This window comes from Saccopteryx bilineata, chromosome 1, assembly GCF_036850765.1.
Source record: "Saccopteryx bilineata isolate mSacBil1 chromosome 1, mSacBil1_pri_phased_curated, whole genome shotgun sequence".
NCBI lineage: Eukaryota > Metazoa > Chordata > Mammalia > Chiroptera > Emballonuridae > Saccopteryx > Saccopteryx bilineata.
The window spans coordinates 300,226,870-300,245,507 of NC_089490.1; positions in this window are offsets into that span (position 1 = coordinate 300,226,870).

Below are 18,638 nucleotides of genomic sequence, written 5' to 3' on the forward strand. Positions count from 1 at the left end.
GGCACAACTGAGGGAACAGGTACAGGTGTTGTGACACACCTGGACATAACAGTGAAAAGTCATTAAGTACTCAGAGTGCCAAGGGGACCAGAGGAGGAAATAGTGTTATAGAAACAATTTTCCAGGTTAAAATCTGGACTGTGGTGCGAGGCACCCAGTATTAGTGGTGGACAGGTTAGGATGCAAATGTTGTGAGAGAGACAGTGCTGAGCAGGACGGAGGCATGTAAGAACAACAGGAACTCCTCTCCTCTCAGCCTTTGACCTTCTGCCAGTGCCTCCCGTTAGACAAACTGAACTGGAAACTAGGGGACACAGGCGTTCTGGTGTGCGAGGGCACCAGCCTCTGGGGCACAGAGCAGAGGGTAGGAGCAGCAGGGCTGGGGGTGTGCATGAAGGTCAGTGGTGGGGGAGATGGGAGACAAGCAGAGATGGGCTGGTATGGCTGGGTTAGTTCTGAGGGACCAGATGGGCTGCAAGAACCAAACACTTCAGCTAGAGGTACCTGTGGGGCAGGGCAAGACCCAGAGAGCAGAGCCTGCTGCAGATACTGGGGGGAAGCATGTTTAAAGGTGGGCAAGGCACCTGGAACCACAAGTGGTTAGCATCAGGAAGCCCAGCCTATCATTGTCCTAAACAATCCCAGTAGCGTCCTCTTTGACCTATGGGCAAAGTTGAGTGGGTTTCATGAACAGTGTCCTGCCTCTGGATTACAGGCCTGATGGACGTCCCTTTGGGTTCTCCAGACCTTCTTTTCTTTTTGTGCCTCCTCCTGGAATCCTGTGTCTCTGGTTGTCATTTCTCAGCCCACCTGCTTTAGATCAGCAGGGTTTAGACCAGAGCGGCGTCAGCACCTCCCAGGAGGCTGTTAGAAAGAAATGCATGTTTGCAGACCCCACCTCAGACCTAGTCAGTAAGAGGTATTTGGGGTGGGACCCAGCAAGCTGTGTTTCAGTAAGACCTCCAGGAGGTCCTAGTACACAGTGAAATTGGAGAACCACTGTTCAGACCAGTGATTGGCTTGTGCCCCCCTCCCTCTTGCTGCTGTTACTTCAGGCCAGCTCTGCCCTGTCCTCACTTCCTGTCCCAGCGCGGAAGCTTCCACCATGGGTCTGCCTGGGGACCTATTTGCCTGAGAAGAAAGTTTGGAGGGAAATAATCTGGAGGATTGTGGTGGCAGGCAATCCAGGTGACTGGCTATAGGGAGATGGCATTAGGGAAGCAGGTCCCAGATGCAGAACTGGGGTTCAGAGGTAGGATACTCATCAGAGAGAATTGACAAGGGCAAAGTCAGCCCAGTGGCCTTCATTCTAAGCAGGTAAGCGAGTCAGAAGTGTCAGCACAAGATGTCTCATATATCTGCACATTTTGCACTCAAACCTCTGGACTGTCTTTCCAAGGGTGATTGCATAGCAAACAACTTGGAAGATAGAGATTGTGGCTCTTTCTGGAGAAAGGACAGTCATGCCCATTGTAAGATTTGGGTTTCCTAAGCTCAGGCTTCCTATTCTCTAATATACATCCCATGTTGTGGGCAGGTGCCACCTGGCTTTCTTCATGTTGTTCTGTGAACACTGGGGAACTGGTGCAAAAATAGTAACACACTGCCCTTGCTGTAAGTATTAACTGGTCCCTTGTCTCTAACTCATGTCTTCTATTAGCATCTATGAAAATGCTACAGGCTAACTTCTTACTTGTCAAGTATTATAAAATTTCAGACTCTTCACAGTTCTTGGCAGGCACAGGTAGGTCTGAGCTTTGAGAAATAAAGGGCTGAACGGTGGCTGGACCAGCAGCAAAGATGGCTGAATTTGGAATGGAGGGACTTGGGTTCAGTCAAGAATGGTCTAAGGTGGGGCAGAACTGAGTTTAGGGGTTCAAAGGGCTCCATTTGAAGGTGAAGGAGGAAAAAGTGATTTGGTGTCAACACATCCCTACAGGTATCAGATAATTAGCTCTACAAGAGATGCCTAGGACCAATCAGATCCTTCAGAACCCTTCCTTCTCCACCCTGCCTGCACATGTTAAGAGCTTTGAAGAAATCCCAGTGTATGGGATTTCTCATCTCATTGATAACATTCAGATCTCAATGATAACAGAATGGGGTTGGTTAATAGCTGATTAGGTTATCCTAATATGCAGTTAAACTTGACAATCACCGATCTATCCTAGCTATTTCCCTTGGCTTGTGAGGAAACTGAGGCTCAGCATATTGAAGTGACTTGATTAAAGGTCTATTCAAACCCTCAGAGATAGGGATGTCACTGTCTTTATAGGGCTCAGAACCCAGACTCGACTTTGGTCAGAGTTTTTCCTGGAACTTGACCAACAGAAGCTCTCTCTCCAGGAAGTAAGAACCCCAGAACCCATGGGGGGAGGACTCAGCTTTATCTTGTCAAGTAGGAGTCTGTGTTGTTAAGCCAGCAGGCATTCTTAAACAGCACTGTGCTCTGTGATGGTCTTTGCACGTTAAAGTTCCCGGGGGGGGGTGTTAAGGACCCTCAAAAGTCCTAGGGCTCAGCAGACAGGAGCTTTGTGTGTGGGAGTGTAGACTCTCCTCCTCCTGGACTTGTCTTCAGGAATCTTCCACATTAGACAAAGATTCTGGTACCTCACCAGATTTGGCATTGAGAAGCCAGGACTTGGTTTTCTTCTGCCTGGTTACCATGGAAAGCTTATCTTGAAGGGGAGAAGACTTCTTATAGCTTGAATTCTTCTTTAAAAATTTTTTTTGGCCTGACCTGTGGTGGTGCAGTGGATCAAGAGTTGACCTGGAACACTGAGGTCACCGGTTTGAAACCCTGGATTTGCCTGGTCAAGGCACATATGGGAGTTGATGCTTCCTGCTCTTCTCCCTTTTCTCTCTCTCTAAAATGAATAAATAAAATATTAATTTTTTTAAAATTTGGAAATAATTTTAAACCTATAGAAAATTTATGAGAACAAGGATAGTACAAATTATACCCTGATTCCTCTATTTTTAGCATTTAATCTGTTTGCTTTATTTTTTATTTTCTCTCACTAGTATTTTTTTTCTTAACCACATGTGAAAAAGTGGGATACATTATGGCTCTTTCCCCCATATATTTCAGTGTATTTTTCCCTAAAATCAAGGCATTCTGCTTTTTTATTTTCTTACAGAACTACAGTATAGTTATCAACTTCAGTAAATGTAACATTAATACAATATCCTTACCTAATATCTTTACCTAAGAATTCATTGTCTGTATTCCAGTTTTGTCAGTTAACTCAATTGTAATCTTTAGAACATTATTTCCCCTTCCGGGCAGGATCTGATCTAGGATAAATGTGTTGCATTTTAATATGTTGTTTCTTTAGTCTCCTTTGATCTGGACCACTTCCACAGCCTTTCTTTGCTTTGTGTAACATTGACAATTTTGAATACAGAAGCCCCTCCCACCTCTCTTTGAAGACGGTTGCTCATGTCAGATTTATTTTATGTTCCTCATCACTGGATATGGACGAACACAGTGCAGGCCAAAGCTTTCCTTCAGTGAGGCTTTGTCCTTCCCAAGGGTCACATTTGCAGGAGTCATAGAATATCAGTCTGCCCCTTTCTAATTTTCATCGACTGGCAAAAGCATTGTTCTGTTTTTTCACTCTATATTTACTATTTTTTTTGGTATTTTTCCAAAGTGAGAAGCAGAGGATGGCAGACTGAGAGACTCCCGCATGTGACCGACCGGGATCCATCCGGCATACCCACCAAGGGGCGATGCTCTACCCATCTGGGGTGTTGCTCTGCTGCAACCCGAGCCATTCTAGCGCCTGAGGTGGAGGCCATGCAGCCATCCCCAGCGCCCGGGGCCAACTTTGCTCCAAAGGAGTGTTGGCTGTGGGAGGGGAAGAGAGAGATAGAGAGGAAGGAGAAGAAGCAGATGGGCATATCTCCTGTACGCCCTGACTGGGAATTGAACCCAGGACTTCCACATGCTGGGCCGATGCTCTACCACTGAGCCAACCAGCCAGGACCTATAGTTATTATTTTATCCTTTGCAACCTGCAAACAATCTGTGAGGGAACTCTTAAAGTCCATGCAGGCATCAGAATGTCCCCCTGTGTTTAGCATCCTATTGAGAATTTTTGCCTGAACCACTTTTTATGCTGATGGTTTTGACATGCTAATTTCTTAGCTTCAGCACTCTGAGGACTGTTTTTAGAAGTCTGTGAAAGGGGCTTCCTGGCAAGAGTCACTTCTGACCTTGGGAGGCAATTCAAGGCTGCAGCAGAAGCTCCGCAGTTTCTGTATCAGGAGGGGCCTACGCGCACTGTCCACTCCTGAAATTCTCCTCTGCACCAAGTGTGTTACACCTTTCTTTCTTTATCTTTTCCTTTTTCCCTTCCTTCCTTCCTTCCTTCCTTCCTTCCTTCCTTCCTTCCTTCCTTCCTTCCTTCCTTCTTTCTTTCTTTCTTTCTTTCTTTCTTTCTTTCTTTCTTTCTTTTTCTTTAGGTCAGAGAATTGGAGACAGTGAGGCAAACTACTGCATGTGCCCTGACCGTGATCCACCTCGCAAACCCATCTGAGGCCAATGCTCCAGTACCGAGCTATTTTAGTGCCTGAGGCCAATGAGCATCAATTTAGCTATTCTCAGTGCCAGTAACCGTGCTCAAACAAATCGAGTCACTAACTGTGGGAGGGGAAGAAGGAGAAAAGGGGGAGAAAAAGAGGGGAAGAAGCAGATGGTCACTTCTCCTGTGTGACGTGGGATGTCCATACTCCCTGCCAACACTCGATCCACTGAGCCGCTGTCCAGGTCCATGCTGCACATTCTTAATTTGGCTTTTAAACCTGTGCTGTAGGACCTATGTCTTAATCCATCTTACAGAGGGTTACAAGCAGTCATTCTATTTTGCAAATCAGCATCATTAGCAAAGTGTTTCTGGGTTTTTGGAACAATTCATTATTTATCCATTTATAATCACAAGGATTTGAGTGCCTATAATTATCATGCTCTAAACTTGGTACTGGGGGAAGGTGGTGAGTAAGAAAGGCATGGAGCCTGTCATTAAAAAGCTTAAAGTCTAGTGAGGAAGTCTGACATGGGCAGATGATTGCTTGTACAGTAAATTTACAGAAAGGGCAAGTATAGAGTGCTCTGTGATCATGCATCAGCAGAAGCTCGCCTAATCTGGGTCTGGGGAAGTCCTACCTGAGGAGATGAATTTAAAGATAAATCCAGACGACCTTGTCAGACAGTGGAGGGGTGGGAGCACCAACTGAAAGAACTGACCGTGCAGGGGTGTACTCCCGTCTATTTGGCTGAGTGTGTGGGGGGGATGGGGTGGGGCTCATGATGAGTCTGAGGAATGGGTCAAGTTGAAATAAACCTTTTGTTGAGTCTTGAAAATAATTTTGGTTTTCATTTTAAGAGTCAAAGTTTCTGAAAAATTTGAAACATAAGAGTGATAAAAATCTTATTCCTTTGTTAGAAAGATCACTCTAGCTGCTGTGTATAGAATGGATTTGAATATGCGGAGAAAGAAGGAAGCTGGAGTGGAAGTAGGAAGGTCAGCGAGGCTGGAGGGGAGTCCAGCAGGACAGCGGTGGAGGCCTGACTGGGGGGCTGGCAGTGGGAGGCGTGGAGGGAGGGTTTGGGATTTCTCAGATTTTCAATATCTCGGTAAGGGTCATGGATGCTCTGTGGATCTTACACTCCTGAGAACCACAGCCACTCTGTGTAGACGTGCTCACTTGCACCCCGCTTGTGACCTAGCCAGGAACCACCGAGAGAGCTCCTAAGAAAGAAATTACTGACTTTTCATTAGTGAAAGTGCTTTTCCCCCTATTTTTACAAAAGGAGATGGCCCTATCTCTAAGTATTCCACAGCTTAATTTGATTTGTGTAACCATTTGCACTTCATAGAAGTGTTATGGACACAGCCAAGTCTGGCTCACAGACAATAGAGAATTATAGTGGAACCTCCCCCTAACCCAGCATCTTTGCTTTGACTGCAGTTTTTACAGCACAGAATACTCCCCCATTAATTTTTATTAGGTCCATAATTTTTTTTATTAACATTGAGTCATAACTGTTTTCAATGGCGCCGCTCTTCTGAGGAGCCCTGGGTTTGTAGTCTGTGATAACAGTTGCTAAATCGAAGTTTCTTTTGCCAGCATCTCACCCACAGTAAATCCAACCATCCAATGTCGTCTTGCTTAAAAAACTGTGGAAATTCCTGGACATGGTTATAAAAAATGACCATAATCAAAGTGCTCTAAATGGAGACGGAAATTGAGGTCTGGCCTATTTGAATTACGATGGTTCAGAGTTATGGGTGGAGGGTGGAAACTTTCAACCCCAAGTTTAATCTCTACTGTTGGTGGTATTTCTCCTATCAGGGTGGTTGCTGATTGATCCACAGTTCCACATTTGGGACTGTGTCCGATGGAAGCAAAGGGAATATTTTAAGAGTTGCATTAGTAGTTGTTTTCCTCTTCTCTCATCAAGGATGCAGTGAGCTTCAGGTGAGAACCTGCTCTGAGCAGATGTGAAGGTTCTAATAAAAGACATACAAGGTATCATCTCTAGATTTCTCTTAAGGGCTCCCCAATTGTTTTTTTATATATAAAATTATTTATTTATTTATATTTTTCTGAAGTGAGAAGCAGGGAGGCAGAGAAACTCCTGCATGCACCCGACTGGGATCCACCTGGCAAGCCCCCTAGGGGGCGATGCTCCGTTGCAATTTGAGCCATTCTAGTGCCTGAGACAGAGGACATGGAGCCATCCTCAGTGCCTGGGCCAACTTTGCTCCAATGGAGCCTTGGCTGCAGGAGGGGAAGAGAGAGACAGAGAGAAAGGAGAGGGGGAAGGGTGGAGAAGCAGATGGGCATGTCTCCTGTATGCTCTGGCTGGGAATCGATCCTGGGGCCTCCACATGCCTGGCCAATGCTCTACCACTGAGCAAACTGGCCAGGGCCAGTCCCCAACTGTTTTTGAAATATTCAGGAAACACATTTTAAAAACAAATGCTACCTATTCTTGGAAAAATGAAGTTCAAAATCCAAAGACTAGAGGTTAGAAGAGAGAAGGTTTTTGATATACTATATATATATAGCTGGTGACTTTTGGAAATACTTAGATGCTTCAGATAGTCATCCATCCATCCATCCATCCATCCATCCATCCATCCATCCATCCATTTATCCATCCATTTATCCATCCATCTACCCACCCACCCACCCATCTATCCATCCTGTTAACACATCTATTGAGTATCTGCTCCATGCCAGACATTGTGACCATAGCTGAGAAAATGGATGTGAATAAGATAGTTCTCATACTCAAGGAACTCATGATCTTGTGGAGGAAAACATAAGGTAAATTAGAAATTTCAAGGTTTAGATGCTATAAGATAATTTTTTTCTGTAAAAATCTACTATATCCTAGGTGCTCTTCTAGACACCAAGGATACAAAAATGAAAAGTCAAGTTCTCTACCAGAAAAATTAAAATGCAGAATGATAAAGAGGTAAATGGAGGTATGAGTAGGTACAATGGGAGCAAATGGAGAGAAGCTTGAGTCTCCTGGAGGGGACAGAGATTGCTTCCTCCATGAGATAACTCTTGAGCTGAAATATGAAGAAGGAAAACTTTCCCAGTACCACCTTGGGCCTCTGCCTTCTGCCCATTAAACATTGAGGGAAACAGCCTTCTTTTCTTTTATGCTTTATAAATAATTCAATATGTCATGAGTGGTTGATATTTGCCAATGCTCTATTCTGAAGACTTTTGAACAATTTGCTTTGCTGCCCAAATGCGTGCACTGAGGTAGTTAGTTGGTGATATTTCTTTTTTATTTTTTTACACACACACACAGAGAGAGAGAGAGAGAGAGAGAGAGAGAGACAGGGACAGACAGACAGGAATGGAGAGATGAGAAGCATAAATCATTAATTTTGCATTGCGCATTGCGACACCTTAGTTGTTCATTGATTGCTTTCTCATATTGCCTTGACCGCAGGCCTTCAGCAGACCAAGTAACCCCTTGCTTGAGCCAGTGACCTTGGGTCCAAGCTGATGAGCTTTTGCTCAAACCAGATGAGCCCTCGCTCAAGCTGGCGACCTCGGGGTCTTGAACCTGGGTCCTCGGCATCCCAGTCCAGAGCTTTATCCACTGAGCTACCGCCTGGTCAGGCAGTTGGTGATATTTCTTGAGTGAGTGGGCAATGGGAGATGTTTACCATTTTCCTTGGTGTTAAGTGGAGTTGTAATGGCAACATTTTGAAATTCTTTGGGGGCTGGAGGACCTGATGAATGCTTCTCCACCATGGCATAGACCTGGAAACCAAAAGCGATTGTATCTCAAATGAAGTGAAGACTGACAGAATACATCCTATCAGCGAAATAAAATTAGATATCTGTCAGGATGCATTTGTCCCCCAAATAACCATCCATATATTTTATGTTTTGCCATAAATAGGCATTCATCAGTTTATCACAATTTTGCTGTCAGAGACTCAGCAATTCAAAACAGAATTTTAAATATCTTTCTAGACTAGGCTTTAACCTAGCAAGACACGGTGGGGGGGGTGTTTTTCTTGTTTCTTATTTCTTTTATTCTTTTGATTTCTTTTGGGCCCCATCAGAGCCCACAGTTCATACTAAAGAGAAGCAAAACATCTATTTGAAATCAATCTAACAACATGGTATTCAAAAGCATTATTCCACCCTCATATAAGCTTCTTGTAGAAACTGTGGTTTGCGTCCTCAGCCTGCCTCCTTCAGGTGTGGCCTGTGTGCGTGTGTGTGTGTGGGGATGCTAGGTTTGTGACCACTGGGTGCCTGAGATGAGGGATCCTCTGGCCCCATGGCCTTGGGCCAAGCCTGAGAGAGGGAATGGGCGTGGAGTCTCACTGTGAGCTCTTCCACCCTCATAGGGGCTGCTGTTCTTCCAGATTTCTATGAGTGTGGGCTATAGTGAGCAGAGACAGCTCTGAGGAGGAGAACCAGAGGACTGGCCAGTCCGAGAGCCTCAGTGATGGGCATTCCCATCTGATTGTCTCTAAGCAGAGAACTGACTGCTGAAACAGTTATGATCTTGCCAAACATCCTGGTCCAATGAAGAAAATGAATATGGTTAACTCTGTAGACAAAAGCACATTTTGAGCAAAGCCCCAAAACTATACATTTAAACAAATCCTGGAATGAATGCTATAATTAGCATATTTGTTAAGGTCATAAATTCTTTTTTTTTTTATAAATAAATTCTTATTTTAATGGGGTGACATCAATAAATCAGGGTACATACATTCAAAGAAAACATTTCCAGGTTATCTTGTCATTTAGTTCTGTTGCATACCCATCACCCGAAGAGAGATCGTCCTCCGCCACCCTCCATCCAGTTCTCTCTGTACCCCTCCCCCTCCCCCTCTCTCTCCTTCCCTCCTCCCACCCCCCGTAACCACCACACTCCTGTCCATGCCTCTTAGTCTCGCTTTTATGTCCCACCAATGTATGGGATCCTGCAGTTCCTGTTTTTTTCTGATTCGCTATTTCACCCCGCACAATGCTACCAAGACTCCACCATTCCGCTGTAAGTGATCCGATGTCATCATTTCTCCTAGCTGAATAGTATACCATGGTGTATATGTGCCCCATCTTCTTCATCCAGTCCTCTAATTTTTTTTTACAGTGATTAAAAGCCTTTAAGCAAACTCTTGGCCAATACAGCAAGAATCCATAAAAGAGTAGTGTCCTTAACATGTTCACCAAGTCCAAGTTGGCCCCATCACCATGCCAAATCCCTGAAAAATGCAACCCAACCCCAGTTCAGTCTGTTAGGAGCTGTCACAAGGAGTAGGAGTCCAGGAAAGTTCCCCACAAGAAAAGTCCGCATGGCACTGGAATTGTTGTCACCATTCTATACTTTGCAGCTCATGTCCAAGTCCCAATGACCGCTGCTTCTAGCTGGTAATGATTCAGGTAGACTGGAAAAAGCCATTTGCAGCATGCGTGGATATGGAGCTTCTGTTCTCCTCTGCCTGGAGAGTTGAGACCAGGTTGCTTTTCCCTGGAGCTCTGTGACTGTGGCCTGGTAAAGAGAACCTTGGGATACACTAAGCTGGGTGGCAAAGGTAAATTCATAATACAAGTTGGCAAAAGGAGGAAAGAGAGCTCTAAATTAAGAGTAGGTCCCAGCCTGAAATATGAGTGGGGCATTGAGGTAGGAGGGAGAAAGGAAACACTATATATTAAGCAAAGCAGCAGAAAATAGGACTATCAACACCCACAACAGAGATCTTTGAGGGAAGAATAAAAAACCTGACTATCAGGCAAAACATAGTTAAGTGGCCCTTGTGCAAATGAGATCAGTTTACCTGCTTCTTGGAAGAAATACCCTAGGCTCGTCCACAGTGTGTCGTAGATGGGGCCGACAGCCCTGGGCACATTCAGCCTTCAGTGGCAAAGGTCATAAATTCTTTATTAAAAAGAATGGTTTAAGGGTTAATCCAGCCAAAGCTTCCCTGGAGGAAGGAGGGACGATGTGGAATTTAAATCAGATGTTCCCCATGAGTACATTGCAGCCCTGATGCAGGGCAGACTGTCAGCCTTCCCTCTCGGTCCTCCTCCTCTCAGGAGGTCAGCTCCCTGAGCCTCTGCTGCTTGGTGTCTACTCTGTTCTCCAGCCCTGATGGAAGTGTGGTTGACAATCATGAAAGGTCATAGAAGGAGACAGTAAGAAAAATCAGGTCTCTAGGAGGTCTGTTTCCAGCTCTCGTTTTCAAGAAGGGAGGAGGAGAGACAAATGGGCCAGAGAAGAAATGGAAGGAAACATAACTTTAATTGTTGACACAGGACATCCTGGGTCCTGGCTGTGAACTGTTTATTCCATCTTCATGTCCCCAACCCAGCCCCCTTGGTGACATTAGTCAGAGCACAGTTCTCAGGAGGGCAGATTCTAGTGCTCCATATTCTATCAGTTCACTATGAAATTCCTTCCTATTCTTAGGGGCCTAAGCACAGTCCCCTAAAAATAGAATAAGAAAGAAAGAAGTTGGTCTTTTCGTCTTTACAACCCAAGCCCCTAGCACAAAGCCAGCTCGGCCATTTTGACCCCACAGTAATGGTTGTGAGATGTCACATAATGTGTTTTGACACCATCCATCAAATTGAGAACTGCTGATACCAGTGGTGGTGAGCAGTTTGTTCTTGGCTTCTTCAGTGAATTAGAGAAAGACTATACATTTTTCAAAGTGTTCAGAAGGACATCAAAGAAGAGGCTCTAAAATCAAACAGACCAATCTTGGGCCACAGAGTGAGCCTGGAATATTTTAGAAATGTTTACAATTTTCTCATGGATTAGGTACAAAACATTCTAGCCAAATCATAATGAATATCTGTGACTGAAATAATCAACACAAAACAAACAGCAGCTAAAACTATACATGGTTTATTGGTTGGGATTCACACGGTACAATTTAGATACACAGAATCGAATTCTAGAGAACTGGGCTTCTTCAGAACAGTGGCAAAGGAAAATTCCTGATGGCAGAAATAATAACTAGTCATTATCTGATATAAACAAAACTTAATCAGTGAAACTCATAATATTTAAAAAGTGATATGAAAAATAATTCTGATAAAAATTAATTTTGTTAAAAAGGAAATAGATATGCAAATGGAAATGATTTAATAGTGATAGTGTGTAAAACTAGCTGAGCATTTAAATCAGCTCAGCAGAGTTCCTAACTGAAAAGACTCAGTCCTTGGAAGGGAGCACCTCAGTGTTAGTGTAATTCTGAGTAAGACGTGTGCACTGATGACCTGGAGAAAGATGCTTCTGGAGTCCGGAGTGAAACTGAGGCCAAAAAGCAGGGTGAATGGAAGTGTGAGTAAGCACACTCCTGCTATAAAAAAGTCACTTAAAAAGTCTTTGTCTTTGCTTTTTATTTTTATTACTTTTTTTTGTCAAAAACCTTAATAGGTAATATAAATAGTACTATAAAGCCATGTGGACAAAGTCACTCTTCTTCCTACTTCTAACCCCATAGTCCCCAGTGTTAGTCCCCAAAGGCCATTACCAATTTATTGTTTGTGTTTTCAGAGATAGGTGATACCACTATTTTTCAGACATTTTTTTTAGGTTTTATTTATTTTTAGAGAGAGAGAAGAGAGAGAGAAAGAAAGTGAGAGAGAAGGGGGAGGAGCAGGAAGCATCAACTCTCATATGTGCCTTAACCAGGCAAACCTGAGGTTTCAAACTGGCGACCTCAGCGTTCCAGGTCGATGCTTTATCCACTGTGCCACCACAGGTCAGGCCATTTTTAAAAAAAAATTTGTAACCTGGTGTAAGAAATACACTTCCTATCACAACCCACTATGCAATGATATAACTAACAAGTTGCACAAAATAATATGTACTTCTATATGTGGAAAAGAAAAACATAATAGTTAATATCAAATATTTCATCAATCTTTAAATAAAACATAAAAATCCCAAAATATTTTTTTATTTCTTCATTAAAATTTTTTAAAAATTGAATGTATTAGGATGACATTGATTAATAAAATTACACAGGTTATAGGTGTACCATTCCATAAACATCTGTATTGTGCATTCACCACTCCAAGTCAAGTCTCCTTCCATCACCATTTATTGCCTTTACCTTCTCTACCTCCCCACCCTTTTCCCTCTGATAATCATCACACTGTTGTCTGTGTCCATGAGCTTTTATTTTTCTTTGCTTAAATTCCTTCAATATTTCATCTAGCCCCCTCTTCCACTTTGAGAGCTGTCAGTCTGTGCTCTATCTATGAGTCCGTCTCTATTTTGTTTGTTAGATTCTACACGAGTGAAATCATGTGGCACTTGTCCTTCTCTGCCTAGCTTATATCCCTTAGCATAATGCTCTCCATGTTCATCCATGCTGTTGCAAAAAGGTAAGATTTCTTCCTCTTTATGACTGCGTAGTATTAATTTTGTGTAAATCCACTCATCTACTGATGAGCACTTGGGCTGCTGCCAAATCTTGGCTTTTGAATATAACACTACAATGAACACAGGAGTGCACCTATTCTTTCAAATTAGTGTTTTGGGTTTCTTTGGATCTATTCCCAGAAGAGGAATTGCTGAGTCATAGGCAGTTCCATTTTTAATTTTTGAAGTAATTCCATATGACTTTCCACAGTGGCTACACCAAACTGCAGATGCAAGCATTAAACAAATATTGATTACAATCCACTAAATTGATTGTGAAATCTACCAATAGTTGCCACCCAACTTGAAAAACACTGATCTGTATATAAAGATACATATTTACATACTCCACTTAAAAAATACAAATTGTAGAATATTATACACATTTCTGCATTCTGCCTTTGGAGAATGTTCCATATTAGTACATATAGGTCTGCTTATTTTTCTTTCTTTTCTTCTTTTTTTACTTATTGAGATATTTATTTTGAAAAGCATATATAAACAAGAGATATTGACAATATAATTAATGTGAAACTAATACTGATAAAAAAATTTTATACTGAGATATTTTCCTCCTTAAAGAAAACAATGAATGTATTTAAGATATTTATTGATTGTATAGCAAGTATTACTTTAAAGAGAGAGCAGGCAATATTATCCTGACCAGCCTTTGTTTTTGTTATTGCATTTAATGTAATTTACTGCTGTAGCTGGTTTTTTGTTTGGAGGGTTATTTACTTTAAGACATCAAAGTATTCTCTTTGTTTTTTTTTTGCAATTAATTAGATATAGATTTTTAATTGATTTTACTTAAAAAAATTTTTTTCAACTATAGTTTAGATTAAACATTATTTTGTGCCCTGGCTGGTTGGTTCAGTAGTAGAGTGTTAACCTGACATGTAGATGGCCTGGGCTTGATTCCCAGTCAGGGCATACAGGAGAAGCGACCATCTGCTTCTACACCCCTCCTCCCCCTTCTCTCTCTCTCTCTTTCTCTCTTCTCCTCCCACAGCCATGGCTTGATTGGTTCAAGTGTATTGGCTCTGGGTACCGAGGATGGCTCTGTGGAGCCTCTGCTTCAGGCACTAAAAATAGCTATGTTGCGAGCATGGCCCCAGACAGGCAGAGCATTGGCCCAGACTGGGGTTACCAGATGGATCTCGATCAGGGTGCATATGGGAGTCTGTCCTTCTCTATCTCCCTTCCTATCACTTGGAAAAAAGAAGAAAAAATATTGTTTTGTATTAGTTTCAGATGTATAGCATAGTGGTTAGACAATTAGATATTTTAAAATGTACTGATATTTCTAGTACCCATCTGGCACTACACATATTACATTATTATTTACTATATTCCTTATGCTATACTTTACATCCCCATGACTATTCTGTAATTACCAATCTGTACTTCCTAATCCCTTCACCTTTTTCACCCAGTCCCCCAAACCTCCTCCATCTGGTAACTATCAGTCTGTTCTCTGTGTCTATGAGTCTCTTTCTGTTTTGTTTATTCATTTATATTGTTCTTTAGGATCCACATATGAGTCAAATCATATGGTATTTGTCTTTCTCTGACTGACTTATTTCACTTAGCATAATACCTTTTAGGTCCACCCCTGCTGTCAACAAATGGTATGCATCCTAAACACTAGTTTTGCAGGCTGTTTGAACTTCTTTTTTTTTTTTTTTTTAATATTTTATTTTTTTAATGGGGTGACATCAATAAATCAGGATACATATATTCAAAGATGACAAGTCCAGGTTATCTTGTCGTTCAATTATGTTGCATACCCATCACCCAAAGTCAGATTGTCCTCTGTCACCTTCTATCAAGTTTTCTTTGTGCCCCTCCCCCTCACCCTTTCCCTCTCCCATTCCCCCCCGTAACCACCACACTCTTATCAATGTCTCTTAGTTTCACTTTTATGTCCCACATACGTATGGAATAATGCAGTTCCTGTTTTTTTCTGATTTACTTATTTCGCTTCGTATCATGTTATCAAGATCCTACCATTTTGCTGTAAATGATCCGATGTCATCATTTCTTATGGCTGAGTAGTATTCCATAGTGTATATGTGCCACATCATCTTTATCCAGTCATCTATTGACGGGCTTTTTGGTTGTTTCCATGTCCTGGCCACTGTGAACAATGCTACAATAAACATGGGGCTGCATGTGTCTTTACGTATCAATGTTTCTGAGTTTTTGGGGTATATACCCAGTAGAGGGATTGCTGGGTCATAAGGTAGTTCTATTTTCAGTTTTTTGAGGAACCACCATACTTTCTTCCATAATGGTTGTACTACTTTACATTCCCATCAACAGTGGATGAGGGTTCCTTTTTCTCCACAGCCTCTCCAACATTTGCTATTACCTGTCTTGCTAATAATAGCTAATCGAACAGGTGTGAGGTGGTATCTCATTGCAGTTTTGATTTGCATTTCTCTAATAGCTAAAGAAGATGAGCATCTTTTCAAATATCTGTTGGCCATTTGTATTTCTTCCTGGGAGAAGTGTCTATTCATATCCTCTTCCCATTTTTTTATTGGATTGTTTTGTTTGTTTGTTGTTGAGTTTTATGAGTTCTTTGTATATTTTGGATATTAGGCCCTTATCTGAGCTGTTGTTTGAAAATATCATTTCCCATTTAGTTGGCTTTCTGTTTATTTTTGTTATCAGTTTCTCTTGCTGAGCAAAAACTTCTTAGTCTGATGTAGTCCCATTCATTAATTTTTGCCTTCACTTCTCTTGCCTGTGGAGTCAAATTCATAAAATGCTCTTTAAAACCCAGGTCCATGAGTTGAGTACCTATGTCTTCTTCTATGTACTTAATTGTTTCAGGTCTTATGTTTAGATCTTTGATCCATTTTGAGTTAATTTTTGTACAGGGGGACAAACTGTAGTCCAGTTTCATTCTTTTGCATGTGGCTTTCCAGTTTTCCTAGCACCATTTATTGAAGAGGCTTTCTTTTCTCCATTGTGTTGTTGGCCCCTTTATCAAAAATTATTTGACTATATATATGTGGTTTTATTTCTGGACTTTCTATTCTGTTCCATTGGTCTGAGTGTCTATTTTTCTGCCAATACCATGCTGTTTTGATTGTCGTGGCCCTATAATAGAGTTTGAAGTCAGGTATTGTAATGCCCCTGCTTCATTCTTTTTCTTTAGGATTGCTTTGGCTATTCGGGGTTTTTTATAGTTCCATATAAATCTGATGATTTTTTGGTCTATTTCTTTAAAAAATGTCATTGGAAGTTTGATGGGAATTGCATTAAATTTGTATATTGCTTTGGGTAATATAGCCATCTTGATTATATTTATTCTTCCTAGCCAAGAACAAGGTATATTCTTTCATCTCATTATATCTTTTTCGATTTCCCTTAACAATGGTTTATAGTTTTCATTATATAAGTCCTTTACATTCTTTGCTATGTTTATTCCTAAGTATTTTATTTTTTTTTGTTGCAATCGTGAAGGGGAATATTCTTTTGAGTTCATTCTCAATTGTTTCATTATTGGCATATAGAAAGGCTATTGACTTCTGTATGTTAATTTTGTATTCTGCGACCTTACTGTATTGGCTAATTGTTTCTAGTAGTCTTTTTGTGGATTCTTTGGGGTTTTCGATGTATAGGATCATATCATCTGCAAAAAGTGATACCTTTACTTCTTCTTTTCCAATATGGATGCCTTTTATTTCTTTGTCTTGTCTGATTGCTCTGGCTAGAACCTCTAGTACCACATTAAATAAGAGTGGAGAGAGTGGACAACCCTGTCTTGTTCCTGATTTAAGGGGGAAAGCCTTCAGTTTAGTGCCATTTAATATGATGTTAGCTGATGGTTTATCATATATGGCCTTTATCATGTTGAGATATTTTCCTTCTATACCCATTTTGTTGAGCATCTTAAACATAAAATTGTGTTGTATTTTATCAAAAGCCTTTTCTGCGTCTATTGATAAGATCATGTGGTTTTTGTTCTTTGTTTTGTTGATATGGTGTATTACGTTAACCATTTTACGTATGTTGAACCATCCTTGAGATTCTGGGATGAATCCCACTTGATCATGATGTATTATTTTTTTAATATGTTGTTGTATTCGATTTGTTAGTATTTTGTTTAGTATTTTAGCATCTGTATTCATTAGAGATATTGGTCTGTAGTTTTCTTTTTTTGAGCCATCCTTGCCTGGTTTTGGTATGAGGGTTATGTTGGCCTCATAAAATGTGTTTGGAAGTATTGCTTCTTCTTCAATTTTTTGGAAGACTTTGAGTAGAATAGGAACCAAGTCTTCTTTGAATGTTTGATAAAATTCGCTGGTATAGCCGTCAGGGCCTGGACTTTTATTTTTGGGGAGGTTTTTAATGGTTTTTTCTATTTCTTCTCTACTGATAGGTCTGTTTAGGCTTTCTGCTTCTTCTTGACTCAGTCTAGGAAGGTTGTATTGTTCTAGGAATTTATCCATTTCTTCTAGGTTGTTGAATTTAGTGGCATAAAGTTTTTCATAGTATTCTCCAATAATTCTTTGTATATCTATGGTGTCCGTGGTGATTTCTCCTCTTTCATTTTGGATTTTGTTTATATGAGTTCTTTCTCTTTTTTCCTTGGTAAGTCTTGCCAAGGGTTTGTCAATTTTGTTGATCTTTTCAAAGAACCAGCTCCTTGTTCTATTAATTTTTTCTATAGTTTTTCTGTTCTCTAATTCATTTATTTCTGCTCTGATTTTTATTATCTCCTTTCTTCAGCTGGTTTTGGGTTTTCTTTGTTCTTCTTTTTCTAGTTCCTTAAGGTGTGAAGTTAAGTGGTTCACTTGGGCTCTCTCTTGTTTGTTCATATATGCCTGAAGTGATATGAACTTCCCTCTTATTACTGCTTTTGCTGCATCCCATAGATTCTGATATGTCGTATTGTCATTTTCATTAGTCTGTATATATCTTTTGATCTCTGCACTTATTTCTTCTTTGATCCATTCATTTTTTAAAAGTATGTTGTTTAGTTTCCACATTTTTGTGGGGGTTTTTTCCTCTTTTTTGCAGTTGAATTCTAGTTTCAAGCCTTTATGATCAGAAAATACGCTTGGTACAACTTTGATTTTTCTGAATTTGCTGATGTTGTTTTTGTGGCCCAACATATGGTCAATTCTTGAGAATGATCCATGTACACTGGAGAAAAATGTATACTCAGTCACTTTGGGATGAAATGTCCTATAGATGTCTATCATATCCAGGTGCTCTAGTGTTTTGTTTTAGGCCACTATGTCTTTGTTGATTCTCTGTTTGGATGAACGATCTAGAGCCGTCAGTGGTGTATTGAGGTCTCCAAGTATGATTGTATTTTTGTCAGTTTTTGTTTTAAGATCAATAAGTAGCTGTCATATATATTTTGGTGCTCCTTGGTTTGGTGCATATATATTAAGAATTGTTATGTCTTCTTGATTCAGTGTCCCCTTAGCCATTTTGAAATGGCCATTTTTGTCTCTGAGTACTTTTGCTGTCTTGTAGTCAGCATTATCAGATATAAGTATTGCTACGCCTACTTTTTTTTGGATGTTATTTGCTTGGAGTATTGTTTTCCAGCCTTTCACTTTGAATTTGTTTTTATCCTTGTTACTTAGATGAGTTTCCTGTATGCAGCATACAGTTGGATTTTCTTTTTTAATCCATTCTGCTACTATGTGCCTTTTTATTGGTGAGTTTA